The following is a 21,621-nucleotide window of genomic DNA, read 5'->3' as shown; positions in this document are numbered from 1 at the left end:
TGAGGCTTGAACTTAGGACCCACACTTTGAGCCCTTTTATGAGATGGGGTTTTTTGAGATAGGGTCTTGCGAACTATTTGCCCAGGCTGGCTTAGAACCTGATCCTCCTGATCTCTACCTCCTAAATAGCTAGGATTACAGGCATGAGCCACTGGTGTCCAGCTTACACTTTGATTTAAAGGAAGATAATCCAAAGAGTATTTTTCAGTTAGAGACTAACATAAACACTAATTTAAAATATGCTCGCATTCAGGGCTCCTTTTAAAGGATACACTTAGAATTATTCCAGCAAAATGAGTCCTGTAGATGATACAGGGAAGAAACGTGGAAGGCAAACCAAGAAATTCAAAGGCTACTAAGGCTACCAGGTAAAAAGGACCTGGCTTGCCTATACGTAGGTACAAAAAGGAACACCTTGTTCTTTCAGGTAATTTTTCTAGTTTAAAGTAGATAAACTGCAGATTGGAGCCAAGGGCTAATGTCACATGCTTTCATTCACTACTTGCCTTAACTGTTACTAAAGCAGACTAGCTTTCATCTTCATAAACAAAACAGAATATTTGAAAGATTTCACATTACTATTTATCACCTTGTCATTATCTTCAAAGTACATCTATAATTGTTAATATATTTATGTGTTGGAGGTTTCCTCTGGTGGGGCTGAAGTTAGTGAGTGTGTGCTGTTCAATACTGGCATAAATGAGCCTGTAAGATTACTACCAAAAAAGTCACACATTTAACTCCACATATCTTCACGAAACTTTTTTTTGAGTAAGTAAACAAGTGTCACCAGAGTTATCCAGAGGTCTAGCGTAACAAATCCACTGTTTGTGAATAAACAATGTGGCCCATGTTGGAAAACTTCAGCATGAGAAAGATAAACCTCAGGTTTGAAAGATCTGAGCTACACAGGCATCTAAGGAAAACCTTTACTACTGTTACATCTTTCATTTCCCACATTAGAAGCCTCATCTTAAAATAAAATTGGACCTTTCTAAACCACAAAAGAGATGAAAAACAGAGAACTGGTCACTGACTTGTCAGTTCTCAGCCGGACCTCCAACCTCCTTCAATTAACATTTACTTCGCAGTTAACTACATTAACAGGCATGCTGCTAACACTGAAGAGCAATAGAGTCAGCAAGAGAGATGCCATTTATTACCAAATGGATTCCGTTCACATCTGTATTTATACATCAGCTAAAGGCATTCATATGCTTGTTTGTGTGCTGTTTTTTGTAAAAGATTTGTTTGGTTTACTTTTATGGCAAAAAGCGCTGAAGGCCCTTTGTGTATTTAAATGAAGAGCACTGGCTTCAATAAAGCCAGCACTTTCTTGAAGATGGGTTCCAACTATGAATCGTCTATGTTTGTGTGCCGGAAGGGGTAAAAAGGGCAGTTTTCTGTGCTTCTGCCAATGGTTGAACAATTCTCAGTAACTTCAGGCTAGAGAACAACTTTCCTGAGAAGAAACTTGTAACTTCCAAGCTGGTTTGGTATATCTCTACAGAACTGGTTTTTTTCTTCATTCACTCTCATTTTCTGTTACACTTTTTCCTTTCATGCAATTTATAATCATGTAAAAATCCTTTCATGCAATTTATAATGATCTTATTAGTGAAAGTGTATGAAAATAATACTTAACTGAAAACCCATTTGAGCACATGTGTAACTTTTGAGTGTTAAAGTCTCTCTAGTGTTTTCCATTCATAATTAACACAGGGTATATCCAATTAATCATAGTATATTCCCTTCTGGGAAGTTCTTCCTGAATTCATCTTGCAAATATTTATTAAGTACTTAATAAGGGGGAAAAAAATCAAATTCCATCTTCCCCCTCTTCTTCTCCCTCTCAATGGAGAAAAACATAAAGGTTAGATTCTGAGGGGCCAGAGAATCTGTTTTTCATAAATTCACTGGATGCTTCTTATGCATACCAAAATTTAAGAACTATAGTCACAACAAAAGTACAAAATGACAATATATCAGTAAGCTATTACTTACTTAAGACCACCCACCACTGGAGCTCAATAGAGTCATTTTAGTTATACTTAATATATCATTTTTTCCAAAAGCTTATTTGTAGATGACTTACTCAGGAATAACTCTGTTGTATATATGAAGAATAACTAGACATCATATGTGTTCAGAAAAAACTATAAAAATACTATAGAAAGAACTAAATTATAAACCAAAAAAAAGTACTACTGCTTAATGTGAACAAGAACAAAAATTCTGCATGACCTATTATCTCATTTTCTGAGATAATAGAAATGACAATACACATGAATACGTTGTACAAAGTGCTTTAAATTTTTACAACATTTTACCACTGGACTAGAAGTAGCTCAGTGGGTTTTTTTATTTATTAAATTCATGTTTATTTAAAAATACATATCAGTGCTTACTCTAAATATATGGATTATTACCTTCACAGTACATAGTATTTTTTTTTATTTCCTTTTTTTTATTATCATTGTTATACTGGTGGGACACTGTAACACTTACCAAAGTTCTAACAATATATCATAGTTCAATTCACCCCCTCCATCATTCTCCTTTACTCACCTTCCCCCTCCCCCAAGTTTTAATATACTCAATAGGTAAGAGCCTGTGTCAGGAATAAAATAGGAACTGAATTAACACTGGCTGGATTTTTTTAATGAATTTTTAGGATTCCAGAAAAATTCACTGATCAGTAGAAAATAGCCAGCATGGACTGCAATCCTTCTAATTATGATTCCTGCAATAGCCAGGATGACAGGCACATCACCACATCCAGCTTTTTCTATTGAACTTCTTATACCTGGGCTGGCGTGGAACTGTGATCCTCCTGGATCTCAGCCTCACACATATCTAGTATAACAGGCATACCACCAGCCCAGCTATTGGTTGAGACGTGGTCTTAGAACTTTTCCCCCAGGTTGGTCTCCAACCATGATCTTCCCAATCTCTGCCTCCTGAATGGACAGGATAGGATTACTGGTGTGAGCCACTGGCCCCCAGCCATGACTTGTTTCATTTTAAGATTAGGTTTTTCTACATTCACAAATGCAGCTCAATGCAGCTGATTCTTTTTAACTCCTACATAAACTCAAGGTAAAATAAAATATCCTTAGTTTTCCTAATTGAAAAATAGGTTGTTTCCAAGATTTTGTTGTCATAAATGTGTCATAACTACATCTTCCATGTCTCCTTAGAGCACTGATACAGGACCCTCTAGCACACATTCTTAGTAGAACTACTAACTAGTGTAGTTTGGTCAGTTTTACTTGATACTGCCAAACTATTCTCTGACATGCTTGTGCCAATTTATATTCTAACAGTGAATGATTATAATAATTTCCTTATATCTTCTCCAACACTTGGTATTTTTAGACTCATACTGAGTCTAAAAGCAGTTACGTAAGTCTGTTTTAACTTGCATCTTCCTAACTACTGTGAGATTCATAAGCTAACTAGATATTTGAGTTCCCAGTTCTATGAACTGCTTACAATTAATTACCTTCTATTTATTCTTTGTCCAAATGCTGTTTTCACCTTACCACAACTTAACAGCTACAATGAACCCCTATGCCTTTAGGATAAAATTTTAATTTCTCTAGCTAGTACAAAGGCTGTCCTCCAGCTGTGGTACCATCCTTCAGCACTCACTCCAGTCTTGACATAGCCTGTACTCATTTTACCTCCATTCTTTTCCCACATCTTTTTTCTAGCCAATTCACCGATTCTTCCCAACTTCTTCCTTTACTTAAATTCCTTTAGGTACCCCAATGATACACATTACTGGTCTTAAAATTACTCTGTATCTTTTTTTTAATCTATCAGGTTCATTATTCTAACTCACTAAATAAGCTCAGGCACAAGAATTCTTATGGCCCTCATTTCAAACCATATTATGTAAGAGACTAAGTGGACAAAAGAAATGGGAAAAACATTTTTTCCTAATGACTAAAAAATACCTGATGATAAACAAGCACTAAAAAGTTAAATTTCCTAATCTATATCAGGGTTGGGTTTACAGTGTTTTGTGATTTATTTTTCCCCCTTCCTGCAAACCAGAACTATATTAGGCATAACTGATTGCTTTAAATCTGAAATACACTTAAGTCGTAACAGCAAGGCCTACAATTTAGACTCACACCTAAATGTCTCTCACCCACATCTTAGCACGTATTTTAACACAATAAAAGCAAATAAGACAAATAAGCTTCCTTTCCACGGGGCCAGACCCCAGCTTTGGAGCCAACTATTGGGGAGAAATGGTGTCATTGTTTTCAGTGCAGCACAGCACAGGGAGCTTTTTGGCTCCCCCGGAACACAACAGATTGGGTCTCACCAGGCTGTTGCCTACGAAGTCACACAATTACCCATTACCTCACAAACCTGGGAAGACTCAAATGTTTACCAAAAACATACAAGGCCAATGTTGAATGTAACCAATGATTAACAGTGACTACTTGGGCCAGACATCATTAAGACTGGCATCACTCTAAAATGCTTATGTGGACATTACATCAGCAAAAAGTGAAATTCCTGTGTGGTTTTTAAGTTCTTACCCAAGTATTTATTGCATAATAAACACTTGAGGATAGCAAACTGTTCACCTTTTTTTAAAAGAATGAAGAATAATCTATGAGACTTTTAACCTTCATTTAATTTTAAGGCGCTTAAGTGACCAAACCATTCCATGTAATACCAGGAAACACGTAAATCAATTATGAAAATTTTTCATTGTAATACTTTACACTCTGGGGGTTGAGGAGAAGAAGAATGTGATTTCCTAGGTAAATGTGCTAACAACCAGCAATACCTTAAGTTAGTCCCCAAATGGGAAACTTCAATTTGTTGAAACTGGGACTTGAACTCAGGGCCTCACATTTGCTAGGCAGGTGCTCTTACCACTTGAGCCACTTCACCAGCCCCACAGTGAGCATGTTTGACTTCCCCACTAAATTAAAAATTATGTGAAAACTATTCATTCATGTTTCCAGCAGCTACACAGTATCTCAAAGTTCAACTTTCTGCTCATAACCAATTTTCAGTAATTTATTCAAAGCTGCCAGGAATTATTTCTAAGGAATGTAAAGCAAAAATTTTCTACCATAACTTCTATGGTAAGTGCTTATGCAACATAATCAACTAATTACTTAGTAGCTGCTGAGATAATTGCAAAAGATCTGACAAAAAAAAAAAACTTGTTAAAAAAAAAAAGCCAGCATTCTAACGTGTTCTGTTTTAAAATTAGGCAAATGAGTTTAAAATTTTAGAGCTATAATTCATGAAATAGACTGTCCCTGCATTACTGCTCTGAACAAAGAGATAATGGCAAATCACCTAGTAACATTATCAATCACTCTAGAGCAACATGAGAATTACTGACACCTTCTAAGAATATTAAATTTGTTTTAAAATACTATCACTGTAAGGGACAAAGCAATCATTAGGTCCCTTAGAAAAACATACACCAAACAAGGCTTTCATGGCATGAGCACAAAGAATTTGCTTCTCTGTGTACAGAACTAATTTTCTCCTTCTGAGACTAACTGGTCATGTGCTATTTGTCACTAATGGATTGGGTCATCCTTTAGTGTAATGATTTTGCTCTCTAGGGAATAAAACAATAAGGTAAGATGTACCAATGTCTGACGCTCAGGACACACTAGACTATATTAAAAGTTGACTCTTACTGGCTTAATATTTTTAAAGGAAAAATTGTTAATTTTAAATGCATAATCAAATCATTAAATATGAATCAGTGCCTTGAACACAAAAATACTGTATTGCCTAAGTACACATCCTCCAATGAAGGAGCCCTCAAACAATACAAGTTTTTGTGTCTCCACAGTCATTAAGGAGAAAAGTTATGTGGTGTCTAAGCCATAAACCTAATTATCTAAATATATACTAAATTATACCGTTTCATGGAACCTTCTTTAGCGCACTACAAGTACACATTTATATTTTTTTCTTCATTATTGACTTCCGAACATGCTTACATAATCACATGACTCAAATGCTTTAATTATTTAAAGCAATGTTTCTCACACTGAAATAATCTGAACTTGCTATGTTTTTATTCTGTGTCCCCAGTTCTCCACACATGCTAGAAGTCTTGTTGCACTTTTGAAAGGATGGTTTATTTGAGAGTATACCATAAGGCCTACTCGACTCAACTGGAGAGGGTTATAAAGAATTCTACAAAGCTACCCCAACTCTCTTTAATGATCAGTTCCATTTATCAAACAGCAAGCACTTCAACCTCCCCACCTCCTAATCATTGGTATCATCAGTGATACCAATGGACAACAAACAGTGAGGGAGAAATCTTAAAACACTTTACATTTGCATGGATATTTTCCACCCTAGTACCTCTCTTTCCTTTCCAAAATTCTAGTAAGAAAATACAAGACTTTTCCTTAATTTACCCCTCCCATAGGCTACACTTGCGAAAAGCACCAAGCAAATAATAAGGCTTTCTGTTCTGCTTAGGACCGAAAAGCATTAACAGTTTAGTGTTTACATTATAAAAACTGAAAATAAAGTCCCCCACCACATTTGAACATTTGTGAAAAGACATTTTTAGTAATTTCCATTTGTCAAATTCTGAAGAATCACCTGGGTAAACAGTACTTAATCACTGTCCTTTCAAAAGCTAAATTATTCTACAATCTCATTCAATGGAAATGTTTTTAAAACATGGAGAAAAGTATAGAGTTATCACAGTTCTATTTTTAAATTGCCAAGCTAAACCCACAAATTAACAGTTCATTTTCCCCATGGAACTCTGAATGTGACTATGAGTCACATGTCAAAGAATGACTTAAATTTTATACATTTACTTTGTAAACTTAGAGACGCCTGTCAAATTACAAAGCAATTGCCTAAACATTCCAGTGACATTTAATTGCTACCGAACAGCAGAAAGCTGATCTTTAATAGGTCACAGCTGCTGGTACAACAATACCTGAACGTCTAAACCAAGATTTGACTATTCTGAGCTTGTGTGTAGTAACGAAATTCTTGGGGGTTAGGCGACACTTGAGGTTTTTTCCATGCAGCAGCACCATACTAAACTTCAATGAGGATAACAAATGTAGTGCATCCACAAACACATACATGCTCAGTTATACACACTGAAAGCCATTTGGAGCCATTGTCTGCATTTCTTCAAGTACTTCAACAAAACACTCAGGACTTTATCATTAATTAGCTGCTCTCTACCAGGAGCTGTGCTATACATATGTAAGTTTACACCAACTATATGAGAAGTCAGAGGCTCAAAAAACTGAAGCAACTTAAGGAACTAACTGAGCAAGAAGCAAAGGCTGTGTGTCCTCAAGGTCTGGCCCCTTCCTTAACCTCTGGGCAGCTCAGCCTTTCATAAGATATGGGACCCACAGGCCTCGCTGCCTGAGCCTCCTGCTCTCACTACTGCCTCTCCCAGCCTTGGTTTAAAAGTATTCCAAAGCAACTGCTTGAGCAGGTGCTCCACAAATTGCCAAAATAATATTAACAGGCTTTACTGAAATTTTTTTTCAATTGGTTAAAAGGCTAAAGAAAGCAAAAAATTTGTGACAAGTCATTTTTATGTACTCTTTCTTCAGGTGTCAATAAGGTTCAAGTAAAATGTGCAGCCTTCCCTTTGTATTTCAGATCCTCAAAAGTATGTCTTCAGCATACACTGCATTTCTAAATAGGCAATTTCTCAAGCACTTACATCAGTATTAAACAATTTTCTTTATCTAAATCAAGTTAATCTGAACCATTTATATAATGACGCTACCAAGTTCACCATGTAAAAATGTATTTGTAGTCAAACATAACATGGGCAGAGTAATAGCTACTAATAAATGAGATCTTCTCCCTGTGAGCACTAAAGGCTCTGATTTATTAGAAAGTTTATAAAGAATGTTCAGCCATAGTGGTACATGGCTATAACCCCAGCATCAGGAGACTGAAGCAGGTGGATCATGAGTTTGAGGCCAGCCAGGGCTACAAAACAAGACCATGGCTCAAAATAAACAAAACCAAAACAAGTTTACAGTGAATGATTAAAAAAAAAATTAAAAAGCAGTACAGTGCTAAATATATAATAGGCACCCTCCAAAAAAGCAAAATGACTGAATAGTTAGTTGGCTTAAATACTTAATTTAAAAGCATACTTACTTAAATGTCCTTTTGGATAATGGGTAGAAAAGTAAGCAAACAATTAAAAATGAGAAGGCATACAAAGTTTTTTGTTTTGTTTTGTTGGGTTGGTTTGTTTGTTTGTTTGCTGTACTGGGGTTTGAACCTCTGGTCTCACTCCTGGCTAGGCAGGCGCTCTAACCATTGAACCACTCTGCCAGCCCTCACAAAGATTTTTTTTAAGGCCATAATAAGAGTAAACTACTTAAGTGATAATGCACAAAAAATGCCATAGAAAGAGCTGACTGCATACCCCAAACTCCAAAATAACCAAATAGATAGAAAATTCAACTGAATAGGTTTATGCCACTAAGGAAATTGAAAAATACATGCTTTAAGTATTCAAATTATCTTTTTAACAATTAAACTCAACTCATGGCTAAGGTTACCTCTCAAAACTTCCTAATTTCCTCATTTAATTATTTTATTATATAAATTGTCACTAAAAAGAATTTATAAATATAGAATCTGAAAATGTAGAAGTACAAATATCTATAGCCAAAAGAAATAATCCAACCTACAAGATAATAATTATATTCACTCTAAAATGAACCTTTTGACCAAGAAACTCTCTAATGTTTCTACTTGAACTTTTTCTCCAATTTTAAAGGCAGCACTTAATGAAGTACACAAATGAGAACTAGAAAAAAAATTAGGAAAAATATAACATTTTCCTCTTTAAGTGTAACAGAATGATGGAATGATTTCTTTTTTCTTTTTTGTCTTGGTACTGGGGTTTGAACTCAGGGTCTTAACACTTGCTAGGCAGGCACTCTACCATTTGAGGTACTCTGCCAGCCCTTTTTTGTGTTGAGTATTTTCAAGATAGGGTCTCATTTTGTCCAGAGCTGGCTTTGAACTGTGATCCTCCTAATCTCCCTTTCCTGAGTAGCTAGGATTACAGAATGAACTACTGATGCTGGACTAGAATGACTTCTTGAAGAAGGTGTGGCTATATATCACAACGGTTACTTACTCCAAAGGAAATATTGTGTAAAATGAAGAAGAAACAAGATATTCGTTTAACCTATACAGAAAATCTTAAAATGGTTTCATTTCTAAGACAGATGTCCCTAAAAATACATTTAGAGAAAAAAAACTCAAATGCTTAGCAGATAAATCTATGAACCAAGTGTACATATCAGATACCTATACACTATCATACCAAGAACCACAGAAACAGCCATTAGACAGTAGTACAACATAGTCTTACTAAATAAGGACTGCACAGGTCGAGTGCAGGCCATAAATACACATTTCTCTAAAGAAAATAAACAAATGGCAGAATAAGCACATGAAATGATGTTCAATATCATTAAATCATTAGGGAAATGCAAATCAGAACTAGAATGAGATGCCATTTCACATTCATTACTATGATACTATTTTTAAAAAAAGGAAAATAAGTGTAGGCAATGTTATAGAGAAACTGGAATCTTTGTGAACTGCAGGTGGGAACATGAATATAAAACTGTATAGCCACTGCAATTTGGCAATTCCTCACAAGAATTACTGTATGACCTAGCAATTCCAAATCTAGGTATATACCCAAAGGAACTGAAAGCAGAGACTCATACTTATGCATCAATGTCCATAACACCATTCTTCACAATAGCAAAAAAGTAAAATAACACAAATGTCCACCAACAGATTAATAGATATATTAAATGTAATATATACATAAAATGAAATATTATCCAGCCTTTAAAAGGGAAAAAAATCTGATGCATGCTTTAACACAAATGAACCTTGAAAGTAACATGCTAAATGAAACAAAACAGAGGAAGAAGGCAAATATGATATGATTCCACCTATATAAAGTACCTAGAAGAGGAAAATTTATAGACAGAAAGTAGAATATGGTTACCTAGGGCTGGGGAGAGGAGAAGAACCAGGAGTTATTTAATAGGTACACAATGAAAACGATCTGAAATAGTGGTGATGGTTTACACAACAATGTGAATATTCACAATGCACTTACAAATGATTAAAACTGGAACTCTTTTTTTATTACTTTGTTTTGAGACAGTGTCTCACTATGTAGCCCAGGCTACCCTGGAACTTAGATTGGTCTCCCAGCTCATGATTGTCATGCCTCAGCCTCCTGAGTGCCAGGATTATAGGAGTGCATCACTCTCAGGCAAAAATGGTAAATTTTATGTGTATCTTGTGCAGTTTTAATGTGTCTTTATGTATATTTCAGCACAATAAAAATAAAACTCAAGGAGTAGCTCTACTGTCACCAACAATTAGTTGAAGACATACCACAGAAAGTGCTTATGACTGTTAAAGCATTTCCTAATAAATGTGGTGAACCATAAGTCAGCATGCCAGTTTCTGAATACTACATTGCATGATTTAGTATTATTGCAAATTGACACTAGAAACCTGCTCTCTACTAAATGAGGGAAATGTTAATTATGGTTTCATTTCCACTAGAAACAAACCACAAATTAGTATCTGAGACCAGTTAAACACACTGGAAAAGAGGAAAGGATAATAAAATCCAACTCAATAAAAGAAATAAAAAAGAATTAAGCTTAGCTACTTTTCTAGAACAATATAACTGCTTAATAGTAAAATAAGGACTAGAAGAACTCAAGTCTCTACTCTCCTAGGCACTGTTCTTCATGCACTTAGTTTAGCTTGAACATATTACTTACCCTCCCTCTCAAGTCTCAGACCTCATTCATTTTAAAATGGTATTTGAATATCTTGAAAATTGTATTTCCAAGATCACCATATAACTCTTGAATCTACAGATGCAGTCCCATACTCTTAATCACTAAAGACTTAAGCCAGCACAATATTCTATGAGGATTAGAGGAAGACTATAATCATTTTAAAAAGAAAAAGGAAATCAATGTGCCTAAACAGCTTAAGGGTTTTGCTCTCCCAATAAGCACAAAGGACAAGAGCCTCTTCACACTCTACTGCATGACTACAGAAGCACAATAACCCACACAGTCCACATTCGTCACAGAATGCACTTGCACAGCTCAAGCATCCTACCAAATTGGCAGCCCACAGTAAAAGTACACAAAGTTCAAGATCTTGGCTGACCTCTCTTGGTAAAAAGACTATCCTACACGGAAAGGTATTCATTAATACTCTTGTAGAGTGACAGTCTCAAGACTACTTAAATAAGGAAATACCAAATACAATAATGAAAGAGGCCAAAAATGACAATGTGCATCTGAGATCCTACCAAACTTACAAATAAACATGTAATACTGTTTTGACCACTAAATAAGGAAAGTTGCAAAATTCTGCTGCCCACATCATTTCACTGAAACTTCAATCAACCTCATATCTTTGTCCCCTTCTTAGACCTAGTGCTTAAGTGTAGTCCTACACTTGAACTTCACCTCTCACCTTCTGTTCCTTCTGCCACCTTACATTAATACCGTGACCTTTGACATGTGGTCAAAAGTTATATATCTTCCAACTGAAGTCAACAAGTATTTACTGATCTCTTCTATGATAGATGCTATAGAGATACAAACACATTAGTGACCTATTCATTGTTATCAAGAGCCTTAGAATCTAGTGGGAAAAAAAGATGTTTATATGTAAAATACTACAAGACAGGCTACATGAGCCTGGTTCTGATCAGATCTGAATTCAAATGAACTTTTAAAGACTTTACCTCTCTATATTCTTGGCTCAAGTGGTACAGCATATATACGCATGTCTGTGTGTGTGTGTGTGTGTGTGTGTGTGTGTACAAGTAACATACTTACTTTACATATTATATATTAACTTACAGATACCATATATATATATGCATTATGTGTTACATATATACACATCATATATAAATTTATAATGTATATTACATATACTCGTATATATTTATATATTACACATACTTATATATATTTATATTACATATATTAACATATAATATGTATTTAGATATATATATATACAAAAGACTTTACCTCTCCTCACTTTAGTTTCCTTAGAGAAGGCTCAAAGAAAACTGCAGAATCTGGGCTACATCTTAAAAGAAAACACCTTGTTAAAGTGAACAGACATTAGTTATAATCTGAGTTGGAGGCTAGTTTGCCTTGTACACAGGAAGAAGGAGTAAGAAATCTTTTTAAATGTCAAAATCTTAGCTTTTTCATTTGTCAGTTAAAGGACTGCCCTAATTTTCTACAGCTCACATTCTGTAATTTAGTGTAGGCAGGCAAAGTAAAAGGAGGAGTTCCAAGTAGTTTATAGAATGTCTTAACATTCTGAAAAGCATACATCTGTCAGAGATCAGGGAAGAATCCTCTGGATAGAGCATAGAATCCAATGGGGTGGGAGGGGAGAGGATATGAACTGTTTATTTTGACTTACCCCATAGGTCAAGGGAGCTACTAGAGGTTACAGAGTAGGAAAGTAGCATAGTAAAATAAGAATAGCATCTCAGAAAGCAGAAAGAAGCCAGGCGCTCTTGGCTCACAAGTGTAATCCTAGCTACTCAGGAGGCAGAGATCAGAAGGATCATGGTTCGAAGTCAGCCCAGGCAAATAGTTCATGAAACCCTATCCAAAAACCCTTCACAAAAATAGGGCTGGTGGAGTGGCTCAATGTGTACGCCCTGAGTTCAAGCCCCAGTACTGCAAAAAAATAATAAAATAACAGCATAGTGGCAGACTAAACAGGGAAATGAAGATTAGGCTATGGGGTGGGAAATGACAACCAAGCCCCTGAGTTAACTAGAAGCATTAGCTTAGAAAAGCCCCCAAAAGTCTCTAAATTTCAGTTCCTTAGTAAAATAAAACTATCTCTTCTAACACTGCAATTTCATGATTCTATGATTCTGTTACAACAGATTTTGGTTAGGATCCAGGATTTATTTTTGTTGTTTTGTCACTATTTTTGGATTTTGTCTTTCTGCCTGTAAAATCTCAGATGATCCTAATGTACAGTCAGGACTGAAAACCACTGCCTAGACAAAGTGGTGGAAGGGAAATACAGATGTTAAGAGTTAATTAATAGGACATCTCTGAGTAGGCCAGAAATAACAGGATAGGATTCTGGGGTGCTACAGAGATGAGCTTACTTAGTTACAGACTGCAGGCCCTCTTGTCCACTGAAAGGGGCAAGAAGGAAGTGAGAATGGGAAAGTCAGTGTTGGGGAGAAAATCAGAAGCTGTCAGCGAATCATCTCCATTTCTGCACTTAAGAAATCTGTTTCATACTTCCTTTTTTCTATTTCTTTTGCCCCCTCCACCGACAATGTCTTCTCTGTTCAATTCCTAATGTAAACTGCAATAAATGGTGATACACATTCAGAAGGACAAAAAAGTTTCAATTTCAGCTATAAGTCAACTCCTACTGCTAATAGCAGGAGTTTCTATACCATAGAGCATCAAAATCAGTTAATATATTCACTTTTCCAAAGCAAATAAAAAAAAAATTAGTAGTCTGTGTTGGTCATACTTCTTTGCTATGACAAAGTACCACACTAAGCAATTTAAGGGAGTAGATTTATTTTGGTCAGTTTCAGTCAGGGAGGGATAGCAGTTCACACCATGGTGGCCAGGAAGCAGGGAGGGGGAAGGGAACTGGGAACCAGGTATAACCTTCAAAAGCTCATCCCCTAATGACCTACTGCTTCTAGCTAGACCCCATCTCCTAAAGTTTCTATCACCTCCCAAAATAGCACCACCAGCTGGAGACAAAGCAGTCATACATGAGCTTGTGGGGCATTTCATATTCAAGCCATAGCATAGTTTTTACTTCTTTACTTCACTTAATAGTTTTCAATCATCCCACAAACAGCTGCAGAATGCTTTATTATGTGCCAATCATTGGGAATACTCAAAATAAGGTTGCTGCCCTGGAAAAACTTAATGTAGTTAGAAAAACTAACACTTTCGGGATCTTAAAATCCAACCTGGTAAATGCCATTAAACTGGGAAGATAAAAAAGACAGATATATTAACTCTATTTATGGGAATCAGAAAACACTCCACAAAAGAGCTGACATATGAGCTATTACTTGAATAATATGACTCACTTTCCCAGGAACGAGGGATTGAAAGAACTGGCTTAAAAGCATATAAATAATTTAAGAAAAAAACCCAAGAAAAGTCAGCCTGAACTATTAACTTTTATAATTTCCTTTTACAGAAATGTTATTCTTCTTTATACCTTACAAAATGAAAATATTTCAGTATTATGATATATTTTCAGGGGAAAAACATCTTCAAAAATGTCCAGCAAATATTTCAGAAGAGTAATGGTTTTACCAATAAGAATTATGTCCTTCAAAAGTATTTCATGTGTTAAAAAAAAAAAGATAAAACATATAAATATACATTTAAAAATAAACACAAACAGAATTACCAATAAAAATCTTCATTAGGAGTTAGCCAGGCTCAGAAGGCCAAAAATCACAGGGTCTCCCTCACGTGCAGACTTTAGACCTAAAACAAATGCAGCAATATTACTGACTTGGGTCACACGCTAAGGGGAGAACGCATACAGGAGAAATAGGGAGAGGTAGGAAACCCAAAACTTGAAAGTGTATGATGTACCCACTGCAGAGGAGCTAGTATAGTAACCTTAAAACGACAGAGATCACTGTGGGAAGATAACCGGGAAGTAGTGAAGAGGTCTGGCACAGATGAACCAATTCGGGTTGTAACACACTTGTGCATGGAAGCAATGCTAGGAATCTCTCTGTATAGCTATCTTTATCTCAAACTAGCAAAAACGCTATGTCTTTCTTATTACCTCTTATGTTTTCTCTTCAAAATTGGAGAAGAGGGCAAAACAGGTTCTGCCTGGAAGCAAGGGGGATGGGAGAGAAGGAGAGAGGGGCGGGAGGTAGGGGAAGAGATGGCCCAAACAATGTATGCACATATCAATACATGAATAAACAATAAAAAAAATCTTTGTTAGGTCACAACTACACAGCTTGTTTCTCACATAGCTATGTATGGTACATCTTCGTTTCGATGTTTTGATTTTTTATTTACTTGGCCCTAATCTGTTTTAACAGAAGCAATTTTATCATATGTACTCCCTGTAAGATACCTCAAAGTCTCTGTACGGTGATGTAGAAACTACATGACTACCCCTCTATACATGCATATAAAAAGCAACACATTTCTGGGACCCAATAAGGGACAATCCAGCACACATTAAAATGGCACTAAAGAATGTAGTAATATCACAAGTGGGAAAGAAATAATGAATCAAACTACTCTGACTGCTGTCACCATCTGGAAAATTCACAAGATAACTTTATTTACTAGAATTGACTGTTCTCACAGATTCTGCAGCTTAAGCAATTTCACATAATGTTTAAGTGCTGGTTCTTTCAAAATAATTAATAGGTTTTGTACAGTTACAAAAATAATCTTTACATACCAACCATGCCCAAGAGGCATGAAAAGAAATACTTCAACTGAAAATAAAGTGTAATTACTAATTTGCTCCAAAACTTAACTCATTGGAAAATAAATACAAAATTCCCAGTGTACTACTACTTTCTATTCTTGGAGAAGAAATGATTTTTCAAAGCACATCATTTTATTTTTATAGTATGGTATGCAGCTATACTATGTGTACCGCTGCCCAACAACATTCAGTAAGGGTTCAAAGTATTTAAAAACTGGCGGTTCATATTCAATGCTTAACAAAAGATTCAGGTTAGTGACTACTGTGGACACAAGGATAAAACTAAACTACCTTTATTCTAGAAAAGGACTATTGCTTATGAGATGAACATTATCCACATTAAACTTTACATGAAGAAGACAATTTACAAAACAAACATGTTTTAAAATGTGAAGACACTGACTTCCCAGAGGTCTGGAAAAATAAGTATTATAACTTTATTCCATTACAATCCATTCTTCACAAATCCAGTCATACATTTCAACTCTTGATGCAACCTCATCTGTTTACTCAAATCAGAGGAAGCAAAGCTGCCTGCAGGAAACACGGCAGCAGCTTATTGATCCAGCATCACAAGGCTGACCAACTCCTTATGGAATGTTTAGCTATGTTTTTTGTTGGAATAAAAGGCAAAAGGTTAGGATGCAAACCCCTCCTCGTTTCCTCTGAGGATGGACATCTTAACTTTGGAATATTTTGGAACACTCATTTTTTCCAAATCCGTTAGTGTGTGGCCCAGGAAAATGACTATCAAAATAGGAAAAAATTTACGAAGATGCTGATTAGAACAAAAATCTGACAACATGCAAACTCCTGCAATATTCTGTTCCAACAATGACTAAATAATGAATAATGTTAAAAGTTCTAAAACATCACAAACTTTAAGTGAGAAGTGGCCTTAGAAATCATCTTCCACCCTGTTTTATTGTATGTTGATGTATTAGGGCCTTGGTATTAAGATTTTACTCTGCTCTATGGTACTTTTTATACTATAAATACATTTTATGCTATGGCAAATGGAAATTTGATGCTATTCTCCAAAATAAATCTTACTGCCTTTAAATAAATGTATCCGTTGTTTTCAAAGTTTGATAGTCATGTCAAAAGAAAACAGAGCTAGTTTGAAGGAGCTGGCCAAACCTGGGGAAATGTCAACATCAAAAAGAATGACTGGCCAAGTGTGGTGGTATACACCTGTAATCCACTTGGGAGGTAGAGAAAAGAGGATTGCTCACCTGAGATACATAAGAGTTCTAGGCTAGGCTGTTCCAGTATGGGCTGTACACAGCAAGACCCTATCTCAAAAAAAAAAAAAAAAAAAAAAAGAAGAAGAAGAAGTCTGAAATCCACTGAATATACAAAAATCCGTAAGTCAATAAAGATACTCAAAACAGAGAAATGGGCACTGTTAGTCAGCTTTACATTACTGTGACAAACACCTGAAACAAATCAGTTTATAAGGGAGAAAGGTTTATTCTGGCTGAATTTCAATCCACAGTCAGTTGGCGCCACTGTTTTACGACCTGTGGTGAGGCAGCACATCATGGTGGGGAGCTTGTGGTGAAGCAAAGCTGCTCAGTTACTGGCAGCCAGAAAGCAAAGAGAAAGAAGGAACTGCAATTGAGGGTTCCAATATCCCTTTCAAGTGCACAGCCCCAATGACCTAATCAGACCCCCACCCCACCAAAGCACCTGGCAACGGAACCACAGACTGGAGACCATCATTAGTAAATAGGTCTTTGGGAACATTTAAGATCAAAGCCATAGCATAGGAGAAAAACAACTTGAGGTAACTATTATACCAACAGCTTCATCTGAAATTTGGTAAAGGAAAAAAACTACACGCTGATCTTGCCTTTCAAAAGAAAAGAAAAAAAAAAACTGTACTTCATGGTTATCAAATACCCCACACTGATAAGGGAAAGAAACTTTGCACAGAAAATTGCAAGCTAATAAAAATAAAGGAACAGAAAATTTTTCAAAACCCATTTCAGGGTTAAAATTTTGGTGTTACAGAAATTGTAAAGATTGGCCACGTGCAGTGGCTCATGCCTGTAATCCTACCTACTTGCAAGAGGCAGAGATTAGGGAGGTCCTAGTTAAAGACAAAAAGTATGCAATACCCCATCTCAACCAATAAAAAAGCTGGGTATGGTCATGTGCATCCCAGGTACACGGAAAGCACATAAAGTAAGAGGACTGGGGTGCTGGCCAGATGGAGCATGCAGAAATGCAAAACCCTATTCAAAAAATACTAAAAGGAAAAATGGTTGGGAAGTGGTTAAAATGGTAGAGCACCTGCGTGGCAAGCATGGGCACAAAAAAGAGTTGTGAAGATTGGTTGCCCAACAATGTGAATGTACTTAACACTACTCAATTATAAACCTAAAAATTATCGAAAGAGTAAATCTTATGTTATGTGTATTTTACCACCATTTCTTTTAAACTCCCATTTTATCACCATTTTGCTACTCACTTTCAATGAAGTAAACTGATTCTGGTAAAACTAATTAATACTACCATGAGGTGGAAGACTGATAAAGACATTTGTAAGATGCCAAATGTCTCACTCATTTCAGCACATACACTGATATGAAAGGGGAAAACATGATTTCACAATGGGGAGATCTGTCATCACCTTAATCAATTTCAGTTTCATTAATGAGATAACTACATTATGTGGCCCTCATATGATGTAATATGAAGTATACAAGATAGCTTTTCAATACTCTGGCCAAAATGTTTATTCTGAACTTAATCAACCCTTCAGATCTAAATTTTACTTTACAGAATAGAATACAGTGAGCTAAATACAATTACACAGAAGCAGTCAAAACAACTCAGGAAAAGAAAAATTTTAAAAGTTATTAGATCATATTATATCTCTCCAACAGGTCACTATCATGAAAAGCTAATGAAATGGAGGAGGAGGGACTATTTTAGATTCTAAGAGACTTACCTAACATAACCATATCTAAATGCAGTCTGTACTCCACTGCAGAACACTGATTTGACAAACTAAAAGACATCATGGGGATGACTGGAAAGATTTTAATACAGCACAGATATTCGATATACTAGAGAATGATTGCCAATTAAATATTATAATAACAGTGCTCAGGTTAATGGAAAAAGCCCCTTTTTTCACAAGTATATAACAAAAAAGTGAACATGAAATTTCATGAGGTCCATAATTTAAATTACTTAGAAAAAGTTAATGAAACTCATCTAGGCAATAACCATCAATGGCTCCCAAAAACCATCAGGTGAAAGCTTGATGGGAAACTTTGTAATAGATGGATTAATCTAACTGAAGCCCTTATCAGTCTTCATCTCCTTCCAATCCCTTAATGAGATGCAAAAAAAAAAAAATAAAGACCAACAGCTACAAGAATTCTAACCCACTCCACCCACTCCCTGAAATCAGTCATGAACCTAACGAAGCCTCAGATTTGCCTATTCATTTGCAGGAAATTCAGAAGACAGAAACACATTAAACATCACCACAAGTGTGAATGCAATCAAAAAATAACAAATGCATGAAATTCTACAGGACAAATACACTTTCTTCACTAATAAACTAGAGGAAAAAAGAAGAGAAATAAACTAAATATTAAGATATTCAAGAGACAATAGCAACCAAATGAAATGTAAATATTATTTGGATGTTAACTTGAACAAAACAACCTTAAAAACACTTATGAAACAGGGATATATGAACACTGGATATTTAATGATATTAAGGAAATATTAAGTTTTTTAGATATGACAATGGAATTGTGGTTTTCATTTTTTAAGTGCTTATCCATCACAGACATATTAAAAAATATTAATATGAATGAGTGGGGAAGGACACAGGTTTAGATGGCACATTGATGAAACAAAATTGGACATATGTTGATATTAGCTGGAAGATGGGTACACAGGGATTAATTTTACCCTGTGTTTCTATATGCTTCCATCATACAAAGTAATTTATTAAAATAAATAAAGAAACATAGCAGGAAGTCAGGGAACACAACCTAACTAATCTCAGCATCTTCATCTAATCAAGTCTATTCTTACACACTACATAATGAACACCAATCAAAATAAAATATAACAAAAATTAGCGGGTGGGGGCAGGGGGAGAAAATTTTTTAAAAAAAGATAAAAATAAATAAATTAAAAAAACCCAAAAATTAGCAAAAGATTTACCAGCATTTACAAAGGAAAGGAAAAAGAGTAAGATCTATGCTACATGCTCGGTAACAAATGTCAAAAAAAAAAAAAGATTCCAGTGAATAGCATGTAATACTACCCTTAACCTCTCAGTGATGGCAGGGAACTAGGTAATGAGGATCTGGATATTCATTATACTACTGTCCTGTTTCTACATATGAAAATTTCCATTAAAAAGAAAATTACAAATATCCTTCAAAGGAACACTGCAGAACACCATTTGATTTCCTATTTATCTTGGTTGCTTTCTGACTTACCATCTTCCCATTTTAATTCTGCCACTGAAGGGGGAAAAAAGCAGTCACTAAGGATACTTGCTTACTGGGTGGGAAATTTAAGCAGGCAAATTGAAATGTTTCCATCATTGTGCCAGAAAAATCAAGACTGAACTGTAAAATGTCTCACTTTAACTGAAAACCTGGTTTGTGGTCCAGAGAATTACTAAAGCAGCTGCTTTCTTCTTTTCTTTTTTGGACATTAAGCTGTGCTAGAAACTCCTGGGTAATTTGTTTTTGAATGTGGTGTTTGCAGAGAATTATCTTCCCAAATTTCTAAGTGGTTCCATCTGTTCTTACGGGGCATTTGGTTTAAGTTGATTCCAGAAAATGAAGAAAAAATCCAAACATACTTACAATTAGTTTTGGAATATTCGTTGAGTGGTTTTTAAGAAATAATAAGACCAATGAAGTATTAACAGGGGAAAAAGTGAACTGGAATCTGATTTAAGGGAAAAAAAAAAGCTGTTGTTTATACCATGGAGGAACAAATTATGCTTCAAATATCAAATCAACAAAATAAAAATTGTGGGAACAATATGGAACAGGAATCAAATTTCTTCAATTAAAATAATTATAATGAAATATAAAAAAAGTAACTAGAATCTACATATTTTTTAAAAATTAAGAGACCTATCGCTAATGACAATGTGTGAACCTAATTTGGATCCTGGTTCAATAAAAAACTATGAAAGTAGTGGGGGGTGATAGCACACACCTGTAATTCTAGCACTCAGAAGGCTGAAGCAGAGGATCTCAAGTTTGAGGCCAGCCTGGGCTATTATAATGAACCTGTCTCAAAAATAAAAGTATGAAAATGAGAAAGTTATCACAGTGACTATATGATGAGATTACTGATTTATTGTTAATTTTTATTATTTATTTATTTTATTTATTATTTAATAATATTTTATTATTGTTAATTTTTAATAAAGGTATTGTGATTTTTTTCAAGAGTCTAATTTTTAGAGATGCATGCTGAAATAAATGTAGATGGAATGGCAGGATGCTTGGATTTGTTTCAAAATAATACAGGAGAAGAAATCAGTATGTCAAAAAGACATCTGTGCTCGTAACACTATTTACATAGCCGAGAAATGAAGACAAACCAAGTATTCATCAACTAAGGACTAGGTAAAGAAAACGTGGTAATATATGCCCCCTCACAGAATACTATTCGGGCCATAAAAAAACAATGCAATCCTGTCATTTGCAACAACATGTTTGGAACTACAGACTGTTATGTTAAGTGAAATAAACCAAGCACAGAAAGACAAGTACCACATGACGTCACTCATATGTAGAACATAAAAAGTTGATCTCATAAAAGTTCAGAGTAAGGAGTTGGTAGAGTGGTTCAAGTGGTAGAGCACCTGCCTATGTCTCAGTTCAAACCCCAGTACCGCCCAAAAGAAAGTTCAGAGTAAAATGATACATACTAGAAGCTAGGGCAAGGAGGACTAGGACAGGGTGATCAATGTGAACTAAGTTATAATTAGATAAAAGTAAGAAATTCTTACACAGTAAG

At 35.4% G+C, this 21,621-nt stretch overlaps 1 protein-coding gene across 30 annotated transcripts in view; it reads right to left on the bottom strand.

Moving 5' to 3' along the window:
- Positions 1-21,621, bottom strand: part of Epb41l2 (erythrocyte membrane protein band 4.1 like 2) — a 199,187-nt gene that overhangs the window by 161,028 nt on the left and 16,538 nt on the right. For 2 of the 30 annotated variants that reach the window (XM_074074674.1, XM_074074696.1), the window contains exon 2: positions 14,539-14,618. The exons of the other annotated variants lie outside the window; for them this stretch is intronic. The gene's annotated coding sequence lies outside the window, so the exon portion shown is untranslated. The remainder of the gene's footprint in view (positions 1-14,538; positions 14,619-21,621) is intronic. 30 annotated transcript variants of the gene reach the window in all.

Source organism: Castor canadensis, chromosome 1 (genome assembly GCF_047511655.1).
Source record: "Castor canadensis chromosome 1, mCasCan1.hap1v2, whole genome shotgun sequence".
Lineage (NCBI taxonomy): Eukaryota > Metazoa > Chordata > Mammalia > Rodentia > Castoridae > Castor > Castor canadensis.
This window is presented reverse-complemented; position numbering and strand designations above follow the sequence as displayed.